This window comes from Triticum aestivum, chromosome 1A, assembly GCF_018294505.1.
Source record: "Triticum aestivum cultivar Chinese Spring chromosome 1A, IWGSC CS RefSeq v2.1, whole genome shotgun sequence".
Classification (NCBI taxonomy): Eukaryota; Viridiplantae; Streptophyta; class Magnoliopsida; order Poales; family Poaceae; genus Triticum; species Triticum aestivum.
Genome location: NC_057794.1, coordinates 413,321,200 through 413,340,801, shown reverse-complemented (window position 1 = coordinate 413,340,801; position 19,602 = coordinate 413,321,200).

Sequence of the window (19,602 nt, the reverse complement as noted above, 5' to 3'; positions counted from 1 at the left end):
GAATCGTGCATATTGACTAAGTTGACAAAGCCCTCTGTCCCCGTCAACTTAGTAGGCCTACAAGTCAGCCTGCCACTATATTGGGTCCCAGCTAATAGGGGGAGTATTCATTTTTTGTGCGTAATAAGGAGGCACTTCCTTGCATGCGAATATATAGCTGGTGGGTCCGAGCTGTCAGCGGCGGTAACGGCTTTTTCGCGAAATACAGAGGCCCTTTCAGTGGGTCCCTGATGTCAGGTGGAGGAATCATTATTTGGAGCGTAATAAGGAGGCATTTCCTTGCGTGCGGCCGTGGACCCAGCTGTCGGCCTCTCCACGTAAAGTCCACTCCAGATGCATGTCGGTTGTTGACCACGTTGACCAAGCCGCGCCAAGAGCACCAGGGTGGTGGACGACGGCGAGGCCTAGGAAGGGAACGACACAGAGGCAGGGAAGACTCAGCAGTTGTTTGGGGAGTACGACTGTACGAGGGTCTACTGGTTCGTCTGCCATCGTCGGAGAATAACAACAGGTGTGGGTGAGTAGAGGGATGGCTAGGCCAGCGATGGGAGTACGGTGGGGCGGTGAGGCCTGCACGGCAGCAGAGCCGGCCGCCGGGAGGAGGGAGCAGGCAGTCCCGCCGGCGCTTGTTTGAGCGGCTGGAGCAGGAAGAGCAGAGATTGAAGAAGCACGACGGCCGGTGGATGGCCATCCAACAGTCACTGCTTGTGCGTCAACCTTTTTTTAAGAAAGCCTCAAATCTGTGGAAAATAGCATACAACCCATCTGCCATTATTTCTAATAATTTACAGCCCATTTGCTCATTCTTAAGGTTTTTTTGGAGCCCATATTCTTTTTGTTAGCATTACAGCCCATATTGTGGCCACGGTTAAAAAATTATACGAAATTTTGCATATTTCAGTGCGGTCCGAACTGTGTTTAATCCCGAAAGTTCGACTCACATTCAAACTGATTTTAAAAATAACTGTATATCAATATAAAATCCAACAATTCTCCATGCATAAAAATTAATGTAATTTCAAATCTCAAAAAGAAAAAAAGATATTTGAAACTAATTGCCGATTTGATGTGTTTTAAAAATGTACAACCCATTTCTCATTACTGATGGGCCATTTTCTCGGCCAGCCGAATGAAAGCTCTCCTCGTCTTGAAAGATTTGCATCCCAACAGGCCTGACAAAGTGACTTACTTGGTAAATCACAAGAAAACTGGGCTGTGGCCATGGACCCAGCTGTCAGCCTCTCCACATACAGTACTCTTCCGATGGAATGTCGTTGACCACATTGACCACCCCGCGCCGAGAGCACAAAGGCGGTGGACGACGGCGAGGCCTAGGAAGGGGACGATGCAGAGCCGGGGAAGACGCGGCAGTGGATGCCCACGCGGAGAGGAGTATGAGGGTTCACTGGTTCAGCTGCGGTGTGAGGCTGCCGTCGTCGCAGGGCCTGGCTAGTGGTGGGAGTAGTAGGGGGCAATGAGGCCTCATCGGCAGAACAACCGACCACTCGAGGCAGGAGCAGGCGGTCTCCTTGGCGCTGGTTTGGGCAGCTGGTGCAAGAAGAGCAGCGATTGAAGAAGCAGCAGGACCGTTCGATTCAAATCCAATAGTTACTGCTACTAGAATCGTTTGTTGACTAAGTTGACAAGCCCTGCGTACGCGTCAACTTAGTAGGCCCACAGGTCAGCCTCCCAACCGGTGCGCCCCAGATGTCAGTGGGAGGAACCATTTTTTCGCGTAATAAGGAGGCAGTTGATTGCGTGCAGCTAGGCCAGCGGAGGGAGTAGGGTGGGACGGGGAAGCCTACGCGGCATCACAGCGGGCCACAAGAGGAGGGAGCAGGCAGTCCCGCCAACGCTAGTTTAGGCGGCTGGAGCAGGAAGATCAGAGATTGAAGAAGCACGTCGTCCGTTGGATGGACATCCAACACTAACTGCTGCTAGAATCGTGTGTTCACTGACAAAGCCTTGCGTAAACAAGTCAGCCTCGAAATCTGTGGCGTGTATAGCCGATTTGCTATTATTTTTATAATTTTTACTCATTTTGCTAATTCATATGGAATTTATTGCAGCCCGTTTTCCATTTTTAGAATGGCTGGCCATTTTCTAGTCAGTACGAGGGTCAAAAAATTAACTATGTATGTGGGAAATTTTGAAAATTCGCAAATTGTTGCTCGGGAACGAAATATTCTTAATCCAAATATTAATAGCCATACTAAAACAAATTTAAAAATAAATTAGTACTATGTCATGTTAATCCAATGAAATACGTATAAGATATCAGTGAAGAACAAAAACAAAAAAGAAACTAATATCCCATTTGCTATAATTTTTTTGGAATTTTCAACCCCTTTTGATATTACTTTTAACAGACATTGACCATACTCTTAGGCCAGGATGGAATGCATCCCTCCTCGTCTTGAAAGATTTGCAGCCCAGTAATTCGGAGAAAACAAATAGGCCTAGCTTGGGTATACTTCAAAAAGAAATACTGGGCTACCTATTTTCCCAAAGAACTGGTGCATGAGCATTTAGCTTTATTTATTTATTTACTTATTTATGTTTAGGTGACCATGAGCATGTACCTGGGCCGGATTCATGTGAGAGCCTCCCTTCTAGTTAATTATGGGCTTCTCTATTGGGCCTTCATCAGTGGGCTGCATGTTATCAACAAGTGGAAAAATGTGTTCCGTATGAAAAATAGTATGAGCTACGTATGGTATGGGGCACTAAAGGATCGAACCATGCAACGACTTCCAAAACATTGTGTTTGTCGTTCTAACAACACATTTATTCAACCAACAGACGAAATATACTACTGATTGTACATTGAAAACAGCAGCAGCAGCAACCAGGGGTTGGGGTGCAACAGAAGCAGTAAGCAGGCCAGAAGAGTGAAGACGCAGCTCTCTCTTCCAAACCAAACATCACCCATCATTACAAAAGGGCTACCAAAAAAGAAAAAGTGTATGCATCAAACTAAATAAAGATCCTAATACACCAAGTGTACGCATCTAACTAACTGGCTCAGTTAGACATTACTATTTATTAAGCTGTGGAGATTGGCTGACGGCTTGAACCAGATGGGTGCCTCACGGGGGAAATTCCAGCCAGCAGGTCGAAGTCTGGTACTTGCGACCCTCTCTCCTACTTTGGGCTGCAGAGCATGGCGGCACATATCAGGGTATGGTGCATGCAGAGACGCATGGTACGCTGTGTACACACAGTTTTTCCTGATGAACGAAACCACGCTGCTTGCCAGCCTCCAGTCAAAAATTCCTGAAGGCCTAGAGAAGCTGGGATCATGCTCAAAGACCTTGCAGTGACTGTGATTGTATTCCGCGAAACAACATGTCCAGAACGTGCGAACGATCATCAATCTTTCGCTGTCGTCTGATCGAGCCAGGAAGCACCTGCAACTGCCATGCCGCTTTTCTTTGAAAGGTTCTGGGATTAGGAAGGGTAGGGACACCAGGCGGCCTACAACATCATATCAAGTTGGAGTCAAATAAAAAAGGGCTCTTGGTTTAGTCAATCTTAAGAATAGCATGTTATGAGCATGAATATTTTTTCAGCAAATGTTGACAGTAATATAAGCAAGCCATCATGATATCATAGGAAAGTAACATACTGCTGTAACAGCCGTTTGTAGCGATGACTGGAGTAGGCCAGCAATACGTCCAGCCATAGAAGTAGTCGACATCGTAAATGAAGCCATTGTGTTCAATGGCATTAGAGAACCATGGAGGATGTATGAACCTGCGATGGACATGCAGATTTATCCACTTACCGTAGTGACCTGTCAGATAGGCGAGACCACGGTTGAAGAACGCAATTAGTCTGAAGTCTTTCTAATTCACAGATCTTGTGGGCACTTGGCAGATTACAACCTTGAGCAAATCAAACTTGGTATCATGTTGGCTACTGTAAGATTCCGGTTATTCTAGGCCTCGGTGCCAAAGCAGTGCATTGTCAATCAAAGGAAGGGGGATCAATCGCCAGGTGTAGACCTCCATGAGCATCCAGCTGCCGCGAGCATCAACGAGCACCATCCAAGATGTGTTCATGTCGACCCAGTACATACCGTTAATGTAGTTGAGGCTGACGGGGATCACATCGCAGTCAAGGGGGTTGATGCTCGCCACCCTACAATCGTTATGCTGCGTGACACGCTGTTTCTGAAGATCAGGCGGCATCAGCAAGCAAGGAGCTGGCTTAAAAAGCTCCGGCCTGAGGGCTTTGAGTAAATGGTACAGCCCCGACGAGCAAGCGGCGAGCGACATGGTACTGAGATTGTCCACACGCGAAACAATGAGCTTGATTACCTCTGTGGGGAGCGAATTCCAGCCACTCTTTCGGCGGACACTGCTCGGTTCTGCCATTGTTAGTGCTTGGGTTTCGGACGAGGGGGGGAGGCGCCTTAGCGAGGATGGAAGATTGGACGAGATTATGTGCGGACAAAGATGGAGAAGCGAATATGTGCTGCGGGAAGTGGACAGGTGATGATGACTACAGCATGCTGCTTGACTTACAAGACACATACCAGCAGCGTAGGGTCATGTCGATGCCAGACGACTTGCTTGAGTGATCACAGTACTGGTACTCCCTACAATGCTATGCCCTAACTTGCTTGAGTAGAGTAGTAGAGTAGGACTCTGCTCTACTACTAGCACCGAAGGAGTAGTATATTCTAATCTAAAATAGTTACAAACTTCAATGCCCGAGCGTGGAACGACTATGAACCGTGCTCAAAGACCGTGTCTACGTGGTGTTTGGACATGGGTGACAACCTCAACGCCAACGGTGCTGCTCTCGTTGCACCGTATGTGTTTCTATCCTTCCTGTTCGAAATCATGGTAGAATTCATGTTTCTACTCTTTATCCTACTACTATGCTAGTCCACATGATTAGTTTCACCTCTGTTATAGCCGTCATGATTTATTTTGTGCTTATTCGGATTAAATCTCGTAGTAACTTGCTCATATATTCAACTGGCACAACGTCCCCTACAGCCACTCCCGTTTCATGGACGGCCTAGTCGATGTTGGAATTTTGCTAGTAGGCGTTTATAAGGTGAGCTTTTCTACCACTTGTATGAGCATGAGAAGAGGAGACCTACACGCGTGCTCCTCCTCCTCACTTGCCTCGCCATGCCACGCCTCATCACGACGCGCCGCGGGTTGCGGGATTGAGCCGAGCCAAGGACAGAGCTATACTCCCACGACCAACCCGGCCCGCACTATATAGTTTCTCACCACCGTTCCAGATCATTGCGCTGCCAAGATTGTCTTCTCCATCCCTCCTTTAGGTGTGCACCGGGAGAAGAGACAGCAGGCCTCCGGAACCCCGCCTCTCGTGATCATGTACGGGAGAGGGGCGATTAGGTTTTTGGGGAGTGCACTCGTGCGACTGCTGGCAGCGACGACTTTGCGAACGACGACTTCTTCCCCGACCTCGGCAACCTCATCCTCGATGACATGGGCGACAACGTCAACGCCGGCAACCAGTGAGATACAAGGTGTAGGAAGCGGTTTGGGAATTTGCATGCCTTTCCAACCAGTGAGATACTCACTACAAAGTACGACAGAGGAATAACCACAAAGAAGGAAGCTAAAAGTAAACAATCATACGAGCATTTTTGCATTTGTTTTGCATTGAATCGTTTCACAAGCTTGACTAGTGTTGTTTTTTTACTTTTACAAAAACCGCATCGTAATGTTAAAACGTGCATTTGCACGTACATAAGTAATACTAGTACTCCCTCCGTCTAGGTGTATAAGTCTTCCCTCCTTCTCGGTCACGGTGCACAACCGAAGATGACTTATTGGCCTGGACGGAGGGAGTAGCACAGTCTGCAAGCATATATCGAGAGAGACGTGTAGTGCAATAGTATATAGTAAAGTTTGTGCTATATGCACGTACTTGCAAAATGCGTATGAATACACAAGGTTTCCAAACTTTCCCTTTTACATACTTAATTAAGGACGCTAAAAATTCCTGAGCATTCGGGATTTATCATTTGCGTCCCAAAACTAATGATATCGCCTTACGAGACAAAAATTATACTCCTCCTAATAGCCACGGCGCTCGCAGGAGCGCTTGCGGCGCGCCACGAGTGCCCTGGTGCACGGCCGTTTCCCAGTGCGCCGACACAACGCCTCTTCCTCAGCCTCGCAACTCGCGAGGTGCTGATTGGCGGCTTACCGGCGGGCGAGCGCGATCTCACCGGTGTGGTAATCCGGTAACAACAGGTACTCATCCTCGCTGGAAGCATGCACCCGGTCCACGTACCACCAAGCGTAGATGAGGTGCTTGGACCCGACTGCACTTAGGGCATCGGCACGGGGGTCCTCCGGCACCCTCATGGCCCTCGTGTTGGGGAACGTTGCAGAAAATTAAAATTTTTTCCTACGGTTTCACCAAGATCCATCTATGAGTTCATCTAAGCAACGAGTCAAGGGAGAGAGTTTGCATCTACATACCACTTGTAGATCGCGTGCGGAAGCTTGCAAGGTGATGATGTAGTCGTACTCGACGTGATTCGAATAACCGATGACCAAGTGCTGAACGGACAGCACCTCCGCGTTCAACACACGTACGGGACGGGAGACGTCTCCTCCTTCTTGATCCAGCAAGGGGGAAGGAGAGGTTGAGGAAGACAGCTCCACCGGCAGCACGACGGCGTGGTGATGGTGGAGAGGCAGTACTCCGACAGGGCTTCGCCAAGCACACAACGGAGGAGGAGAGGTGTTGGGGAGGGGAGGGCTGCGCCTTGGAGGGTGGTGCGGCTGCCCTCCCCTCACCCCTCTATTTATAGGGGGAAGGGAGAAGGGGGCCGGCCCCCTAGAACCCATCTAGGGGGGGGGTGCGGCGGCCTAGGGGAGAGGGGAGAGGGTGGCTTGCCCCCCAAGCCAAGGGGGGCGCCCCCTCTAGGGTTCCCCCCTCAACCCTAGGCGCATGGGCCCAAGGGAGGGGGTGCGGCCAGCCCACCAGGGGCTGGCTCCCTGCCCCACGCAGCCCATGTGGCCCCCCGGGAGGGGTGGCCCCTCCCGGTGGACCCCCGGAACCCTTCCGGTGGCCCCGGTACAATACCGGTATGACCCCGAAACTTCCCGGTGTCCGTTTGACAACTTCCCATATATAAATCTTTACCTCCGGACCCTTCCGGATCTCCTCGTGACGTCCAGGATCCCATCCGGGACTCCGAACAACATTCGGTAGTCACATACTAGTCTTCCTAATAACCCTAGCGTCACCGAACCTTAAGTGTGTAGACCCTACGGGTTCGGGAGACATGCAGACATGACCGAGACGCTCTCAGGTCAATAACCAACAGCGGGATCTGGATACCCATGATGGCTCCCACATGCTCCTCGATGTTGTCATCGGATGAACCACGATGTCGAGGATTCGATCAAACCCTGTATGCAATTCCCTTTGTCAATCGGTACGTTACTTGCCCGAGACTCGATCGTCGGTATCCCAATACCTTGTTCAGTCTCGTTACCGGCAAGTCACTTTACTCGTACCGTAATGCATGATCCCGTGTCCAACACCTTGGTCACATTGAGCTCATTATGATGATGCATTACCGAGTGGGCCCAGAGATACCTCTCCGTCATACGGAGTGACAAATCCCAGTCTCGATCCGTGTCAACCCAACAGCTACTTTCGGAGATACCTGTAATGCACCTTTATAGTCACCCAGTTACGTTGTGACGTTTGATACACCCAAGGCACTCTTACGGTATCCGGGAGTTACACGATCTCATGGTCGAAGGAAGAGATACTTGACACTGGCAAAGCTCTAGCAAAACGAACTACACGATCTTTTATGCTATGCTTAGGATTGGGTCTTGTCCATCACATCATTCTCCTAATGATGTGATCCCGTTATCAACGACATCCAATGTCCATAGTCAGGAAACCATGACTATCTGTTGATCACAACGAGCTAGTCAACTAGAGGCTCACCAGGGACATATTGTGGTCTAAGTATTCACACGTGTATTACGATTTCCGGATAATACAGTTATAGCATGAATAAAAGACATTTATCATGAACATTGAAATATAATAATACTTTTATTATTGCCTCTAGGGCATATTTCCAACAGTCTCCCACTTGCACTAGAGTCACCAATCTAGTTACATTGTGATGAATCGAACACCCATAGAGTTCTGGTGTTGATCATGTTTTGCACGCGAGAGAGGTTTAGTCAGCGGATCTGCGACATTCAGATCCGTGTGCACTTTGCAAATCTCTATGTCTCCATCTTGAACATTTTCACGGATGGAGTTGAAACGACGCTTGATGTGCCTGGTCTTCTTGTGAAACCTGGGCTCCTTGGCGAGGGCAATAGCTCCAGTGTTGTCACAGAAGAGTTTGATCGGCCCCGACGCATTGGGTATGACTCCTAGGTCGGTGATGAACTCCTTCACCCAAATCGCTTCATGCGCTGCCTCCGAGGCTGCCATGTACTCCGCTTCACACGTAGATCCCGCCACGACGCTCTGCTTGCAGCTGCACCAGCTTACTGCTCCACCATTCAACATATACACGTATCCGGTTTGTGACTTAGAGTCATCCAGATCTGAGTCGAAGCTAGCGTCGACGTAACCCTTTACGACGAGCTCTTCGTCTCTTCCATAAACGAGAAACATGTCCTTCGTCCTTTTCAGGTACTTCAGGATATTCTTGACCGCTGTCCAGTGTTCCTTGCCGGGATTACTTTGGTATCTTGCTACCAAACTTACGGCAAGGTTTACATCGGGTCTGGTACACAGCATGGCATACATAATAGATCCTATGGCTGAAGCATAGGGGATGACACTCATCTCTTCTTTATCTTTTGCCGTGGTCGGTGACTGAGCCGAGCTCAATCTCACACCTTGTAACATAGGCAAGAACCCCTTCTTGGACTGATCCATTTTGAACCTCTTCAAAATCTTATCAAGGTATGTGCTTTGTGAAAGACCTATGAGGCGTCTCGATCTATCTCTATAGATCTTGATGCCTAATATATAAGCAGCTTCTCCAAGGTCCTTCATTGAAAAACACTTATTCAAGTAGGCCTTAATGCTGTCCAGAAATTCTATATTATTTCCCATCAAGAGTATGTCATCTACATATAATATGAGAAATGCTACAGAGCTCCCACTCACTTTCTTGTAAACGCAGGCTTCTCCATAAGTCTGCATAAACCCAAACGCTTTGATCATCTCATCAAAGCGAATGTTCCAACTCCGAGATGCTTGCACCAGTCCATAAATGGATCGCTGGAGCTTGCATACTTTGTTAGCGTTCCGAGGATCGACAAAACCTTCCGGCTGCATCATATACAGTTCTTCCTTAAGATGCCCGTTAAGGAATGCCGTTTTGACGTCCATTTGCCATATCTCATAATCATAGTATGCGGCAATTGCTAACATGATTCGGACGGACTTCAGCTTCGCTACGGGAGAGAAAGTCTCGTCGTAGTCAATCCCTTGAACTTGTCGATAACCCTTAGCGACAAGTCGAGCCTTATAGATGGTAACATTACCATCCGCGTCCGTCTTCTTCTTAAAGATCCATTTGTTTTCTATCGCTCGCCGATCATCGGGCAAGTCTGTCAAAGTCCATACTTTGTTTTCATACATGGATTCTATCTCGGATTTCATGGCTTCAAGCCATTTGTTGGAATCCGGGCCCGCCATCGCTTCTTCATAGTTCGAAGGTTCATTGTTGTCTAACAACATGATTTCCAGGACAGGGTTGCCGTACCACTCTGGTGCGGAACGTGTCCTTGTGGACCTACGAAGTTCAGCAGTAACTTGATCCGAAGTACCTTGATCATCATCATTGTTTTCCTCTTCAGTTGGTGTGGGCATCACAGGAACGGTTTCCTGCGCTGCGCCACTTTCCCGCTCAAGAGGTAGTACTTCATCGAGTTCTACTTTCCTCCCACTTACTTCTTTCGAGAGAAACTCTTTTTCCAGAAAGCATCCGTTCTTGGCAACAAAGATCTTGCCTTCGGATCTTAAGTAGAAGGTATACCCGACAGTTTCCTTAGGGTATCCTATGAATACGCATTTTTCCGACTTGGGTTCGAGCTTTTCAGGTTGAAGTTTCTTGACATAAGCATCGCATCCCCAAACTTTTAGAAACGACAGCTTAGGTTTCTTTCCAAACCATAATTCATACGGTGTCGTCTCAACGGATTTAGACGGTGCCCTATTTAAAGTGAATGTAGCTGTCTCTAGAGCGTATCCCCAAAATGATAGCGGTAAATCGGTAAGAGACATCATAGACCGCACCATATCCAATAGGGTGCGATTACGACGTTCGGACACACCGTTTCGCTGAGGTGTTCCAGGCGGCGTGAGCTGTGAAACGATTCCACATTTCCTTAAGTGTGTACCAAATTCGTGACTTAAGTATTCTCCTCCACGATCTGATCGTAAGAATTTTATCTTTCGGTCACGTTGATTCTCTACCTCATTCTGAAATTCCTTGAACTTTTCAAAGGTCTCAGACTTGTGTTTCATTAAGTAGACATACCCATATCTACTCAAGTCATCTGTGAGAGTGAGAACATAACGATATCCTCCGCGAGCCTCAACGCTCATTGGACCGCACACATCGGTATGTATGATTTCCAACAAGTTGGTTGCTCGCTCCATTGTTCCGGAGAACGGAGTCTTGGTCATTTTGCCCAAAAGGCATGGTTCGCACGTGTCAAACGATTCATAATCAAGAGACTCTAAAAGTCCATCGGCATGGAGCTTCTTCATGCGCTTGACACCAATGTGACCAAGGCGGCAGTGCCACAAGTATGTGGGACTATCGTTATCAACTTTAAATCTTTTGGCATCTACACTATGAACATGTGTAATATTACGCTCGAGATTCATTAAGAATAAACCATTGACCATCGGAGCATGACCATAAAACATATCTCTCATATAAATCGAACAACCATTATTCTCAGACTTAAATGAGTAGCCATCTCGTATTAAACGAGATCCAGATACAATGTTCATGCTCAAACTTGGCACTAAATAACAATTATTAAGGTTCAAAACTAATCCCGTAGGTAAATGTAGAGGCAGCGTGCCGACGGCGATCACATCGACTCTGGAACCATTCCCGACGCGCATCGTCACCTCGTCCTTCGCCAGTCTCCGTTTATTCCGCAGCTCCTGCTGTGAGTTACAAATATGAGCAACGGCACCGGTATCAAATACCCAGGAGTTACTACGAGTACTGGTAAGGTACACATCAATCACATGTATATCAAATATACCTTTGGTGTTGCCGGCCTTCTTATCCGCTAAGTATTTGGGGCAGTTCCGCTTCCAGTGACCCTTCCCCTTGCAATAAAAGCACTCAGTCTCAGGCTTGGGTCCATTCTTTGACTTCTTCCCGGTAACTGGCTTACCAGGCGCGGCAACATCTTTGCCGTCCTTCTTGAAGTTCTTCTTACCCTTGCCCTTCTTGAACTTAGTGGTCTTATTGACCATCAACACTTGATGTTCTTTCTTGATTTCAGCCTCTGCTGACTTCAGCATCGAGAACACTTCAGGAATGGTCTTTTCCATCCCCTGCATGTTGTAGTTCATCACAAAGCTCTTGTAGCTTGGTGGGAGCGACTGGAGGATTCTGTCAATGACCGCCTCATCTGGGAGGTTAATGTTCAGCTGGGTCATACGGTTGTGCAACCCAGACATCTTCAGGATGTGCTCACTGACAGAACTGTTTTCCTCCATCTTACAACTGTAGAACTTGTCGGAGACATCATATCTCTCGACCCGGGCATGAGCTTGAAAAACTAGTTTCAGCTCTTCGAACATCTCATATGCTCCGTGGTGCTCAAAACGCTTTTGGAGCCCCGGTTCTAAGCTGTAAAGCATGCCGCACTGAACGAGGGAGTAATCATCAGCACGAGACTGCCAAGCATTCATAATGTCTTGGTTCTCTGGGACGGGAGCGTCACCTAGCGGTCCTTCTAGGACATATTGTTTCCTGGCAGCTATGAGGATGATCCTCAGGTTCCGGACCCAGTCCGTATAGTTGCTGCCATCATCTTTCAGCTTGGTTTTCTCTAGGAACGCGTTGAAGTTCATGTTGACATTAGCGTTGGCCATTGATCTACAAGACATATTTGCAAAGGTTTTAGACTAAGTTCATGATAATAAAGTTCTAATCAAATTATGAACTCCCACTTAGATTAGACATCCCTCTAGTCATCTAAGTGTTACACGATCCGAGTCGACTAGCCCGTGTCCGATCATCACGTGAGACGGACTAGTCATCGTCGGTGAACATTCTCATGTTGATCGTATCTTCCATACGACTCGTGTTCGACCTTTCGGTCTCCGTGTTCCGAGGCCATGTCTGCACATGCTAGGCTCGTCAAGTTAACCCTAAGTGTTTTCGCTGTGTAAAACTGTCTTACACCCGTTGTATGTGAACGTAAGAATCCATCACACCCGATCATCACGTGGTGCTTAGAAGCGACGAACTGTAGCAACGGTGCACAGTTAGGGGAGAACACTTCTTGAAATTTTTGTAAGGGATCATCTTATTTACTACCGTCGTCCTAAGTAAACAAGATGCATAAACATAATAAACATCACATGCAATTATATAGTTGTGACATGATATGGCCAATATCATATAGCTCCATTGATCTTCATCTTCGGGGCTCCATGATCATCTTGTCACCGGCTTGACACCATGATCTCCATCATCGTGTCTTCATGAAGTTGTCACGCCAACGACTACTTCTACTTCTATGACTAACGTTTAGCAATAAAGTAAAGTAGTTTACATGGCGTTATTCAATGACACGCAGGTCATACAAAAAATAAAGACAACTCCTATGGCTCCTGCCGGTTGTCATACTCATCGACATGCAAGTCGTGAATCCTATTACAAAGAACATGATCTCATACATCACAATTCATCATTCATCACAACTTCTGGCCATATCACATCACATGATCAATCGCTGCAAAAACAAGTTAGACGTCCTCTAATTGTTGTTGCATCTTTTACGTGGCTGCAATTGGGTTCTAGCAAGAACGTTTTCTTACCTACGAATCACCACAACGTGATTTTGTCAACTTCTATTTACCCTTCATAAGGGCCCTGTTCATCGATTCCGCTCCAACTAAAGTGGGAGAGACAGACACCCGCCAGCCACCTTATGCAACTAGTGCATGTCAGTCGGTGGAACCGGTCTCACGTAAGCGTACGTGTAAGGTTGGTCCGGGCCGCTTCATCCCACAATACCGTTGAGCAAGAAAAGACTAGTAGAGGCAAGTAAGATGACAAAATCCACGCCCACAACAAAATTGTGTTCTACTCGTGCAAAGAGAACTACGCATAGACCTAGCTCATGATGCCACTGTTGGGGAACGTTGCAGAAAATTAAAATTTTTCCTACGGTTTCACCAAGATCCATCTATGAGTTCATCTAAGCAACGAGTCAAGGGAGAGAGTTTGCATCTACATACCACTTGTAGATCGCGTGCGGAAGCTTGCAAGGTGATGATGTAGTCGTACTCGACGTGATTCGAATCACCGATGACCAAGTGCTGAACGGACAGCACCTCCGCGTTCAACACACGTACGGGACGGGAGACGTCTCCTCCTTCTTGATCCAGCAAGGGGGAAGGAGAGGTTGAGGAAGACAGCTCCACCGGCAGCACGACGGCGTGGTGATGGTGGAGAGGCAGTACTCCGACAGGGCTTCGCCAAGCACACAACGGAGGAGGAGAGGTGTTGGGGAGGGGAGGGCTGCGCCTTGGAGGGTGGTGCGGCTGCCCTCCCCTCACCCCTCTATTTATAGGGGAAGGGAGAAGGGGGCCGGCCCCCTAGAACCCATCTAGGGGGGGGGGTGCGGCGGCCTAGGGGAGAGGGGAGAGGGTGGCTTGCCCCCCAAGCCAAGGGGGGCGCCCCCTCTAGGGTTCCCCCTCAACCCTAGGCGCATGGGCCCAAGGGAGGGGGTGCGGCCAGCCCACCAGGGGCTGGCTCCCTGCCCCACGCAGCCCATGTGGCCCCCCGGGAGGGGTGGCCCCTCCCGGTGGACCCCCGGAACCCTTCCGGTGGCCCCGGTACAATACCGGTATGACCCCGAAACTTCCCGGTGTCCGTTTGACAACTTCCCATATATAAATCTTTACCTCCGGACCCTTCCGGATCTCCTCGTGACGTCCAGGATCCCATCCGGGACTCCGAACAACATTCGGTAGTCACATACTAGTCTTCCTAATAACCCTAGCGTCACCGAACCTTAAGTGTGTAGACCCTACGGGTTCGGGAGACATGCAGACATGACCGAGACGCTCTCAGGTCAATAACCAACAGCGGGATCTGGATACCCATGATGGCTCCCACATGCTCCTCGATGTTGTCATCGGATGAACCACGATGTCGAGGATTCGATCAAACCCTGTATGCAATTCCCTTTGTCAATCGGTACGTTACTTGCCCGAGACTCGATCGTCGGTATCCCAATACCTTGTTCAGTCTCGTTACCGGCAAGTCACTTTACTCGTACCGTAATGCATGATCCCGTGTCCAACACCTTGGTCACATTGAGCTCATTATGATGATGCATTACCGAGTGGGCCCAGAGATACCTCTCCGTCATACGGAGTGACAAATCCCAGTCTCGATCCGTGTCAACCCAACAGCTACTTTCGGAGATACCTGTAATGCACCTTTATAGTCACCCAGTTACGTTGTGACGTTTGATACACCCAAGGCACTCTTACGGTATCCGGGAGTTACACGATCTCATGGTCGAAGGAAGAGATACTTGACACTGGCAAAGCTCTAGCAAAACGAACTACACGATCTTTTATGCTATGCTTAGGATTGGGTCTTGTCCATCACATCATTCTCCTAATGATGTGATCCCGTTATCAACGACATCCAATGTCCATAGTCAGGAAACCATGACTATCTGTTGATCACAACGAGCTAGTCAACTAGAGGCTCACCAGGGACATATTGTGGTCTAAGTATTCACACGTGTATTACGATTTCCGGATAATACAGTTATAGCATGAATAAAAGACATTTATCATGAACATTGAAATATAATAATACTTTTATTATTGCCTCTAGGGCATATTTCCAACACCTCGCACGAGCCTTCTGCCAAAGAGCCAATTGCCTGACTCTCTCGAACGCGACATAGGCCTCCCAGGCAGCTTGTTCCGCGGTGCGCTTCTCATCCTCGGCCTTCTTCTCCGCCTCTATTTTGGCGCGCTCTGCTGGAGGCAAAGCCTCCCACAAGGCGACATCCATTTCTTTCCAAAGCTCCTCAAGGATGGGGGGCTCGGCGGGCGGCGCGGCGTTCTCCTTGTAGCGGGGAGCCGACGCGTCCTCCGGGGTGCGTGCTGGCAAGATTGGGAATGCCGACGCATCCACTTGGACGTGTCGCGGCGAGGAGCAGAACACCGACGTGTCCTCCTCGACTAGTGGCGGCAAGGAACGGAATGGCGACGCGTCGCGTCACGGCGAGGAGCGGAACGCTGACATGTCCTCCTCGACTAGTGGTGGCAAGGAATGGAACGGCGACGCGTCGCGTAGCGGCGAGGAGCAGAACACCGATGCGTCCTCCTCGACTAGTGGCGGCGAGGAATGAAACGGCAACGCGTGACCATCCGCGCGGTGCAGAGAGGGGCTCCTAGGGCTTGGGAGGGGTGATGCCATCGTGGTCGATGTGAGAGGGAGGGGGAGGAGATAGCGATGAATGTGAATGAGGGGGCGGAGATAGCGATGTCGTGGGAGGCACATTATTTATAGCGAGCAATGGCACACCTACGTAAGATATGGACTGAGCTACACCGACTTAACTTCCGATCCAGTTGCGTCACTGACATGTGGGCTAGACCCCTGTTGGGCCCATACATCAGTGACCGAATGCACCTACAGTTAAGTAACAACTACATGGTCATATTTGTTGGAGTAAATTACGGGGGAGCGAAGGGGTGGAAATATTGCTGGTCACAACGGATTGGACGAGCGTGGGGGGAGGAGAGTCATGCATGCAGATTTTTTCACACTGGGTGGAGTGGTGGGACCGTCGGAGGGAGAAGGAGAGTTTGGTAGGCATATTGTTTCCACACATGGAGAGGAAAAGATTTGGAGACGAACGGGCTTCCTGAAGGTATGGGGAATGGTGCATAATAAGTCATCTTGCATGCCGGGCTAGGTATAGTCTCAAGTCATTAAAAACAAACATGGCAACACATGTTCATATTTCAAGGTGCACTAAATTATTGCATGCGATGATTAAGGCTGGCCATAATGGTGGTATCTTAGCTGGTATCATGCACACGGGAATAGCAAACATGCTGATGTGGCAAAAAAATTAAAGAAGAGAGGGGTGTTAGAGTAACTAGTGTTCATGCATGCATTGGTAAACACATTTTTTGTGGAAAACGACAGCACTAGTTGAGTACTTTTGCAGACTTCAAAAACTATTCCACAATGCGTCAACATTCACAATGTCAAATCAATATTTTTACACTCATTATAAAACGTAGTTCTTATACTCATCATAATCAGTACTCCCTCCGTCTAGGTGAGCAAGTCATCTTAGATTGTGCACTGTGACCAAGGAGGAGGGGAAAACGAGAGATCTTAATGTTTATTTGCTAATTAATAGCATTGCATGCAATGGACTAACCACTGCATGTCATGTTTGGTAGTCTCAAGTCATTAAAAGCATGCACACCCACATCTCCTATTGGTTGATATGTCAAGAAACAAGAAACGAGGTAGAAGTTAATGCACCATGCCTAAGTGTTTTGGGAGTATTGTAGATATTGATATTTTTAGTATAAATTTGGTTATGGGATTTCATTGATGCCTGTCAAAGCGTTGACAGGTTTGCTATCCGTGATCTGAAGATGAAAGCGTTGAGCATCTCGAAGTTGATCAACAATCTTCAATTGTCAAAGATTAGCCCTTCGACCAATAAGGTGGCACACTTAATCGCTAAGTATAGCTTTGACAATAGATTAGATGGTATTCTTGTAAATAACGTACCGCCCTGTGTGGTGAATACTGTATCGAATGAGTGTACTGGTGTGGCTAGTTAATTAATATAAGGTGGTCTTCAAAAAAAGTATAAATTGGTCAAACACCTTGCAAACGGTTGACGGGAGTAAAAAGGACCACAGGGAGTATCATGCATGCGGAGTAGGCAAAAAAAATGCTTGTCTAAAAAAAGAGGCAAAAAATTGCTCATTTATAGCCGGTCGAAGTCTGAAAGGGTGCAACCGCGCGATGGAGCCGAAGGTCATGGGAGGCACGATGTTTGATGAAATTAGGTGAAGTTACATCCACATGCCAGCATGGCATGCGAACAGGCAGAAGCTATACCGTCAGGACTACGATATGGGTCTAGTAGACGTGACATCTAGTGGGTCCCGCATAGTTCTCGAGAACTCTTTGGGGGCTTGCAGCCGTTTATCCACCGGGCAAGCCAGCAACCCCACGCCATTTGCACTCCCTACTCGTCCCCGTCTTCTACCTTACAACCGTTCGCTCCCAGTCGTCCCGTCCTTTCACATTAGTTCGCTCCCAGTTTTTTTTGCGGGGTACAACAGTTCAACTTCTCCTAACCCTCCTCCAAAATCCATGGCCTCCCAAATCTCCATGGTCGCCGCTGAGTACCAGGTTAGAGCCATCACCCGTGATCAGTTCATCGTCATCTACACACGTGGATCCGAGACGGTGAAAGCATGGCTTGCTCGCTTCCGACGCATGTTCAACAGTTCAACAGATGAGTGCGTCGCTGGGCTAGATGTTGAGTACACCATAGTCCTGGGACGAGAGAAGGATGTAAAGGATGAAGAGAGGAAGAAGCCCGCCGTGATCCAGGTTTGCGTACATAACGTTTGCTTGGTCTACCAGATATGCCATGCCGACGTTGAGTGCCAGGATTTTAAGAACTTCCTCAAGGACAAAAGAGTGAAATTCGTTACTGTAGGCTTTAAGAACGATAGTGACGTCCTGCGTCACATAGGTCTCGTTGTAGGCCAGCCCTTCGATCTCCAGAAGGCAAGCCTGGTGTCCTCCTCTCAACCTTCAATGTTGACCCTGGAAGCAGCCATGATTGATCCTTCATATTCTAAACTGAAGAAACCTCATCACGAGTTTCATCATGCATGGGAGTCAAAGACATTAGATGAAGATCACATCCTGTACGCAGCAATGGATGCCTACCTTTGTTTAAATATCTACAAGGGTTGGATGAAGAAGCAGAGCCCAGTGTCCGGTTCAAGCAAAGAAGCGTCGGCGAAGAGGAAGAGGAAGAGGGACGAGGACGAAGTCAAGGACGTGGACTCGGACTCCAAGTAGGTGGCAGTGCCGTCGCTCATGCTGGTTCTACTGAAGTGTCAAGCGGACTAGTTGGTTATTACTTTATTTTCAAGGGTGTGTTGTGCTGAGGCCCCAGCATAACTATGTTTATGTTCTTTCTCGTTATTTGAACTCTTTAGTACGTACAGTAGTACTAGTACTATTTCTTACTACTGTTCTTCTTGCAGTTGGTACTACTGCTCATATCTTCGTGTTCCTACTGTACTTAATACGTTCGTACTAGTAGTATAATTTGGGTCAGTCGATTTGTGAAAGAAGTTCGATGGAGCGAAGGAAGAAGATGGCAAAAGAGGTGGAAGAAGCCCTTCTAGCCATTCATGTTGCATCAAACGGCTCACATGAGTCGACTGACCCAAATTACTCCTTCAGATTGCAGGATCCACGTGGCATTCAAGGTCTCGAAGGTAGATTCCGCGTCCTCACCCGGTTTGCGGGCTCAACACGTGCGCGACCAGCTTCCGCTGCGACAGCCACCATGCGCGCCTACTCCGCGCGGGTGGAGATAACAATGACACGCTAGTTCCTCCTCGTGCGGCATGCTGGAGCACGCGCTCGTCCTCCTCTTCGTACGCTGCGTGCATAGACGCGGCTCCACTTGCTGCTCGCGTGCTTGGCAGCGCGGCGGCATCGCGAGGAGGGACTGCAGACGACATGAGCGGGCGAGCCTTCGGCTTCATGGCACAGGGATGGCGGCGACACGGCGGTGATGGGCGAGAAATTGTTGGCCGGAGCAGGCGGGCGCTGGCATGCGCAATGGCGGCGGCATATTGATGAGTGCGCGTGTGGGAGCTTACTTTAGTTTTATATATAAGGTTGGTGAAACTTAAAAGAAATCCATACTAGTACACATAAACATTAGACTTAGGCAACGCTTTCATTAGTTACTAGCTTATGTTCTTGCCCATTGTGACCAGCCTTAGTACCACGGCCACGATACAGAATCGTGTGCAAGCGCGTGAACCGCAGCCGCGCGGTCGGTCAAACGGTGCGTCACCATGTCGTGCTCGAAGGACATCCACCGAACCTTTTTGTGTGTGTGAAAACAATCCTAAAATATTACTCAACTTTTTTTCCTGTGAAAGTTCTTGACGCTGCAATATTTCCATATATTTGAATTTAGCTCCAGTTCGTGTTTATTTGGACTTGGACGTTTTAGGTGTGCCCTAGTTTTTTTTAATACTGATTTTGTGTGTGTGACTGAGAGAGAGCGTGTG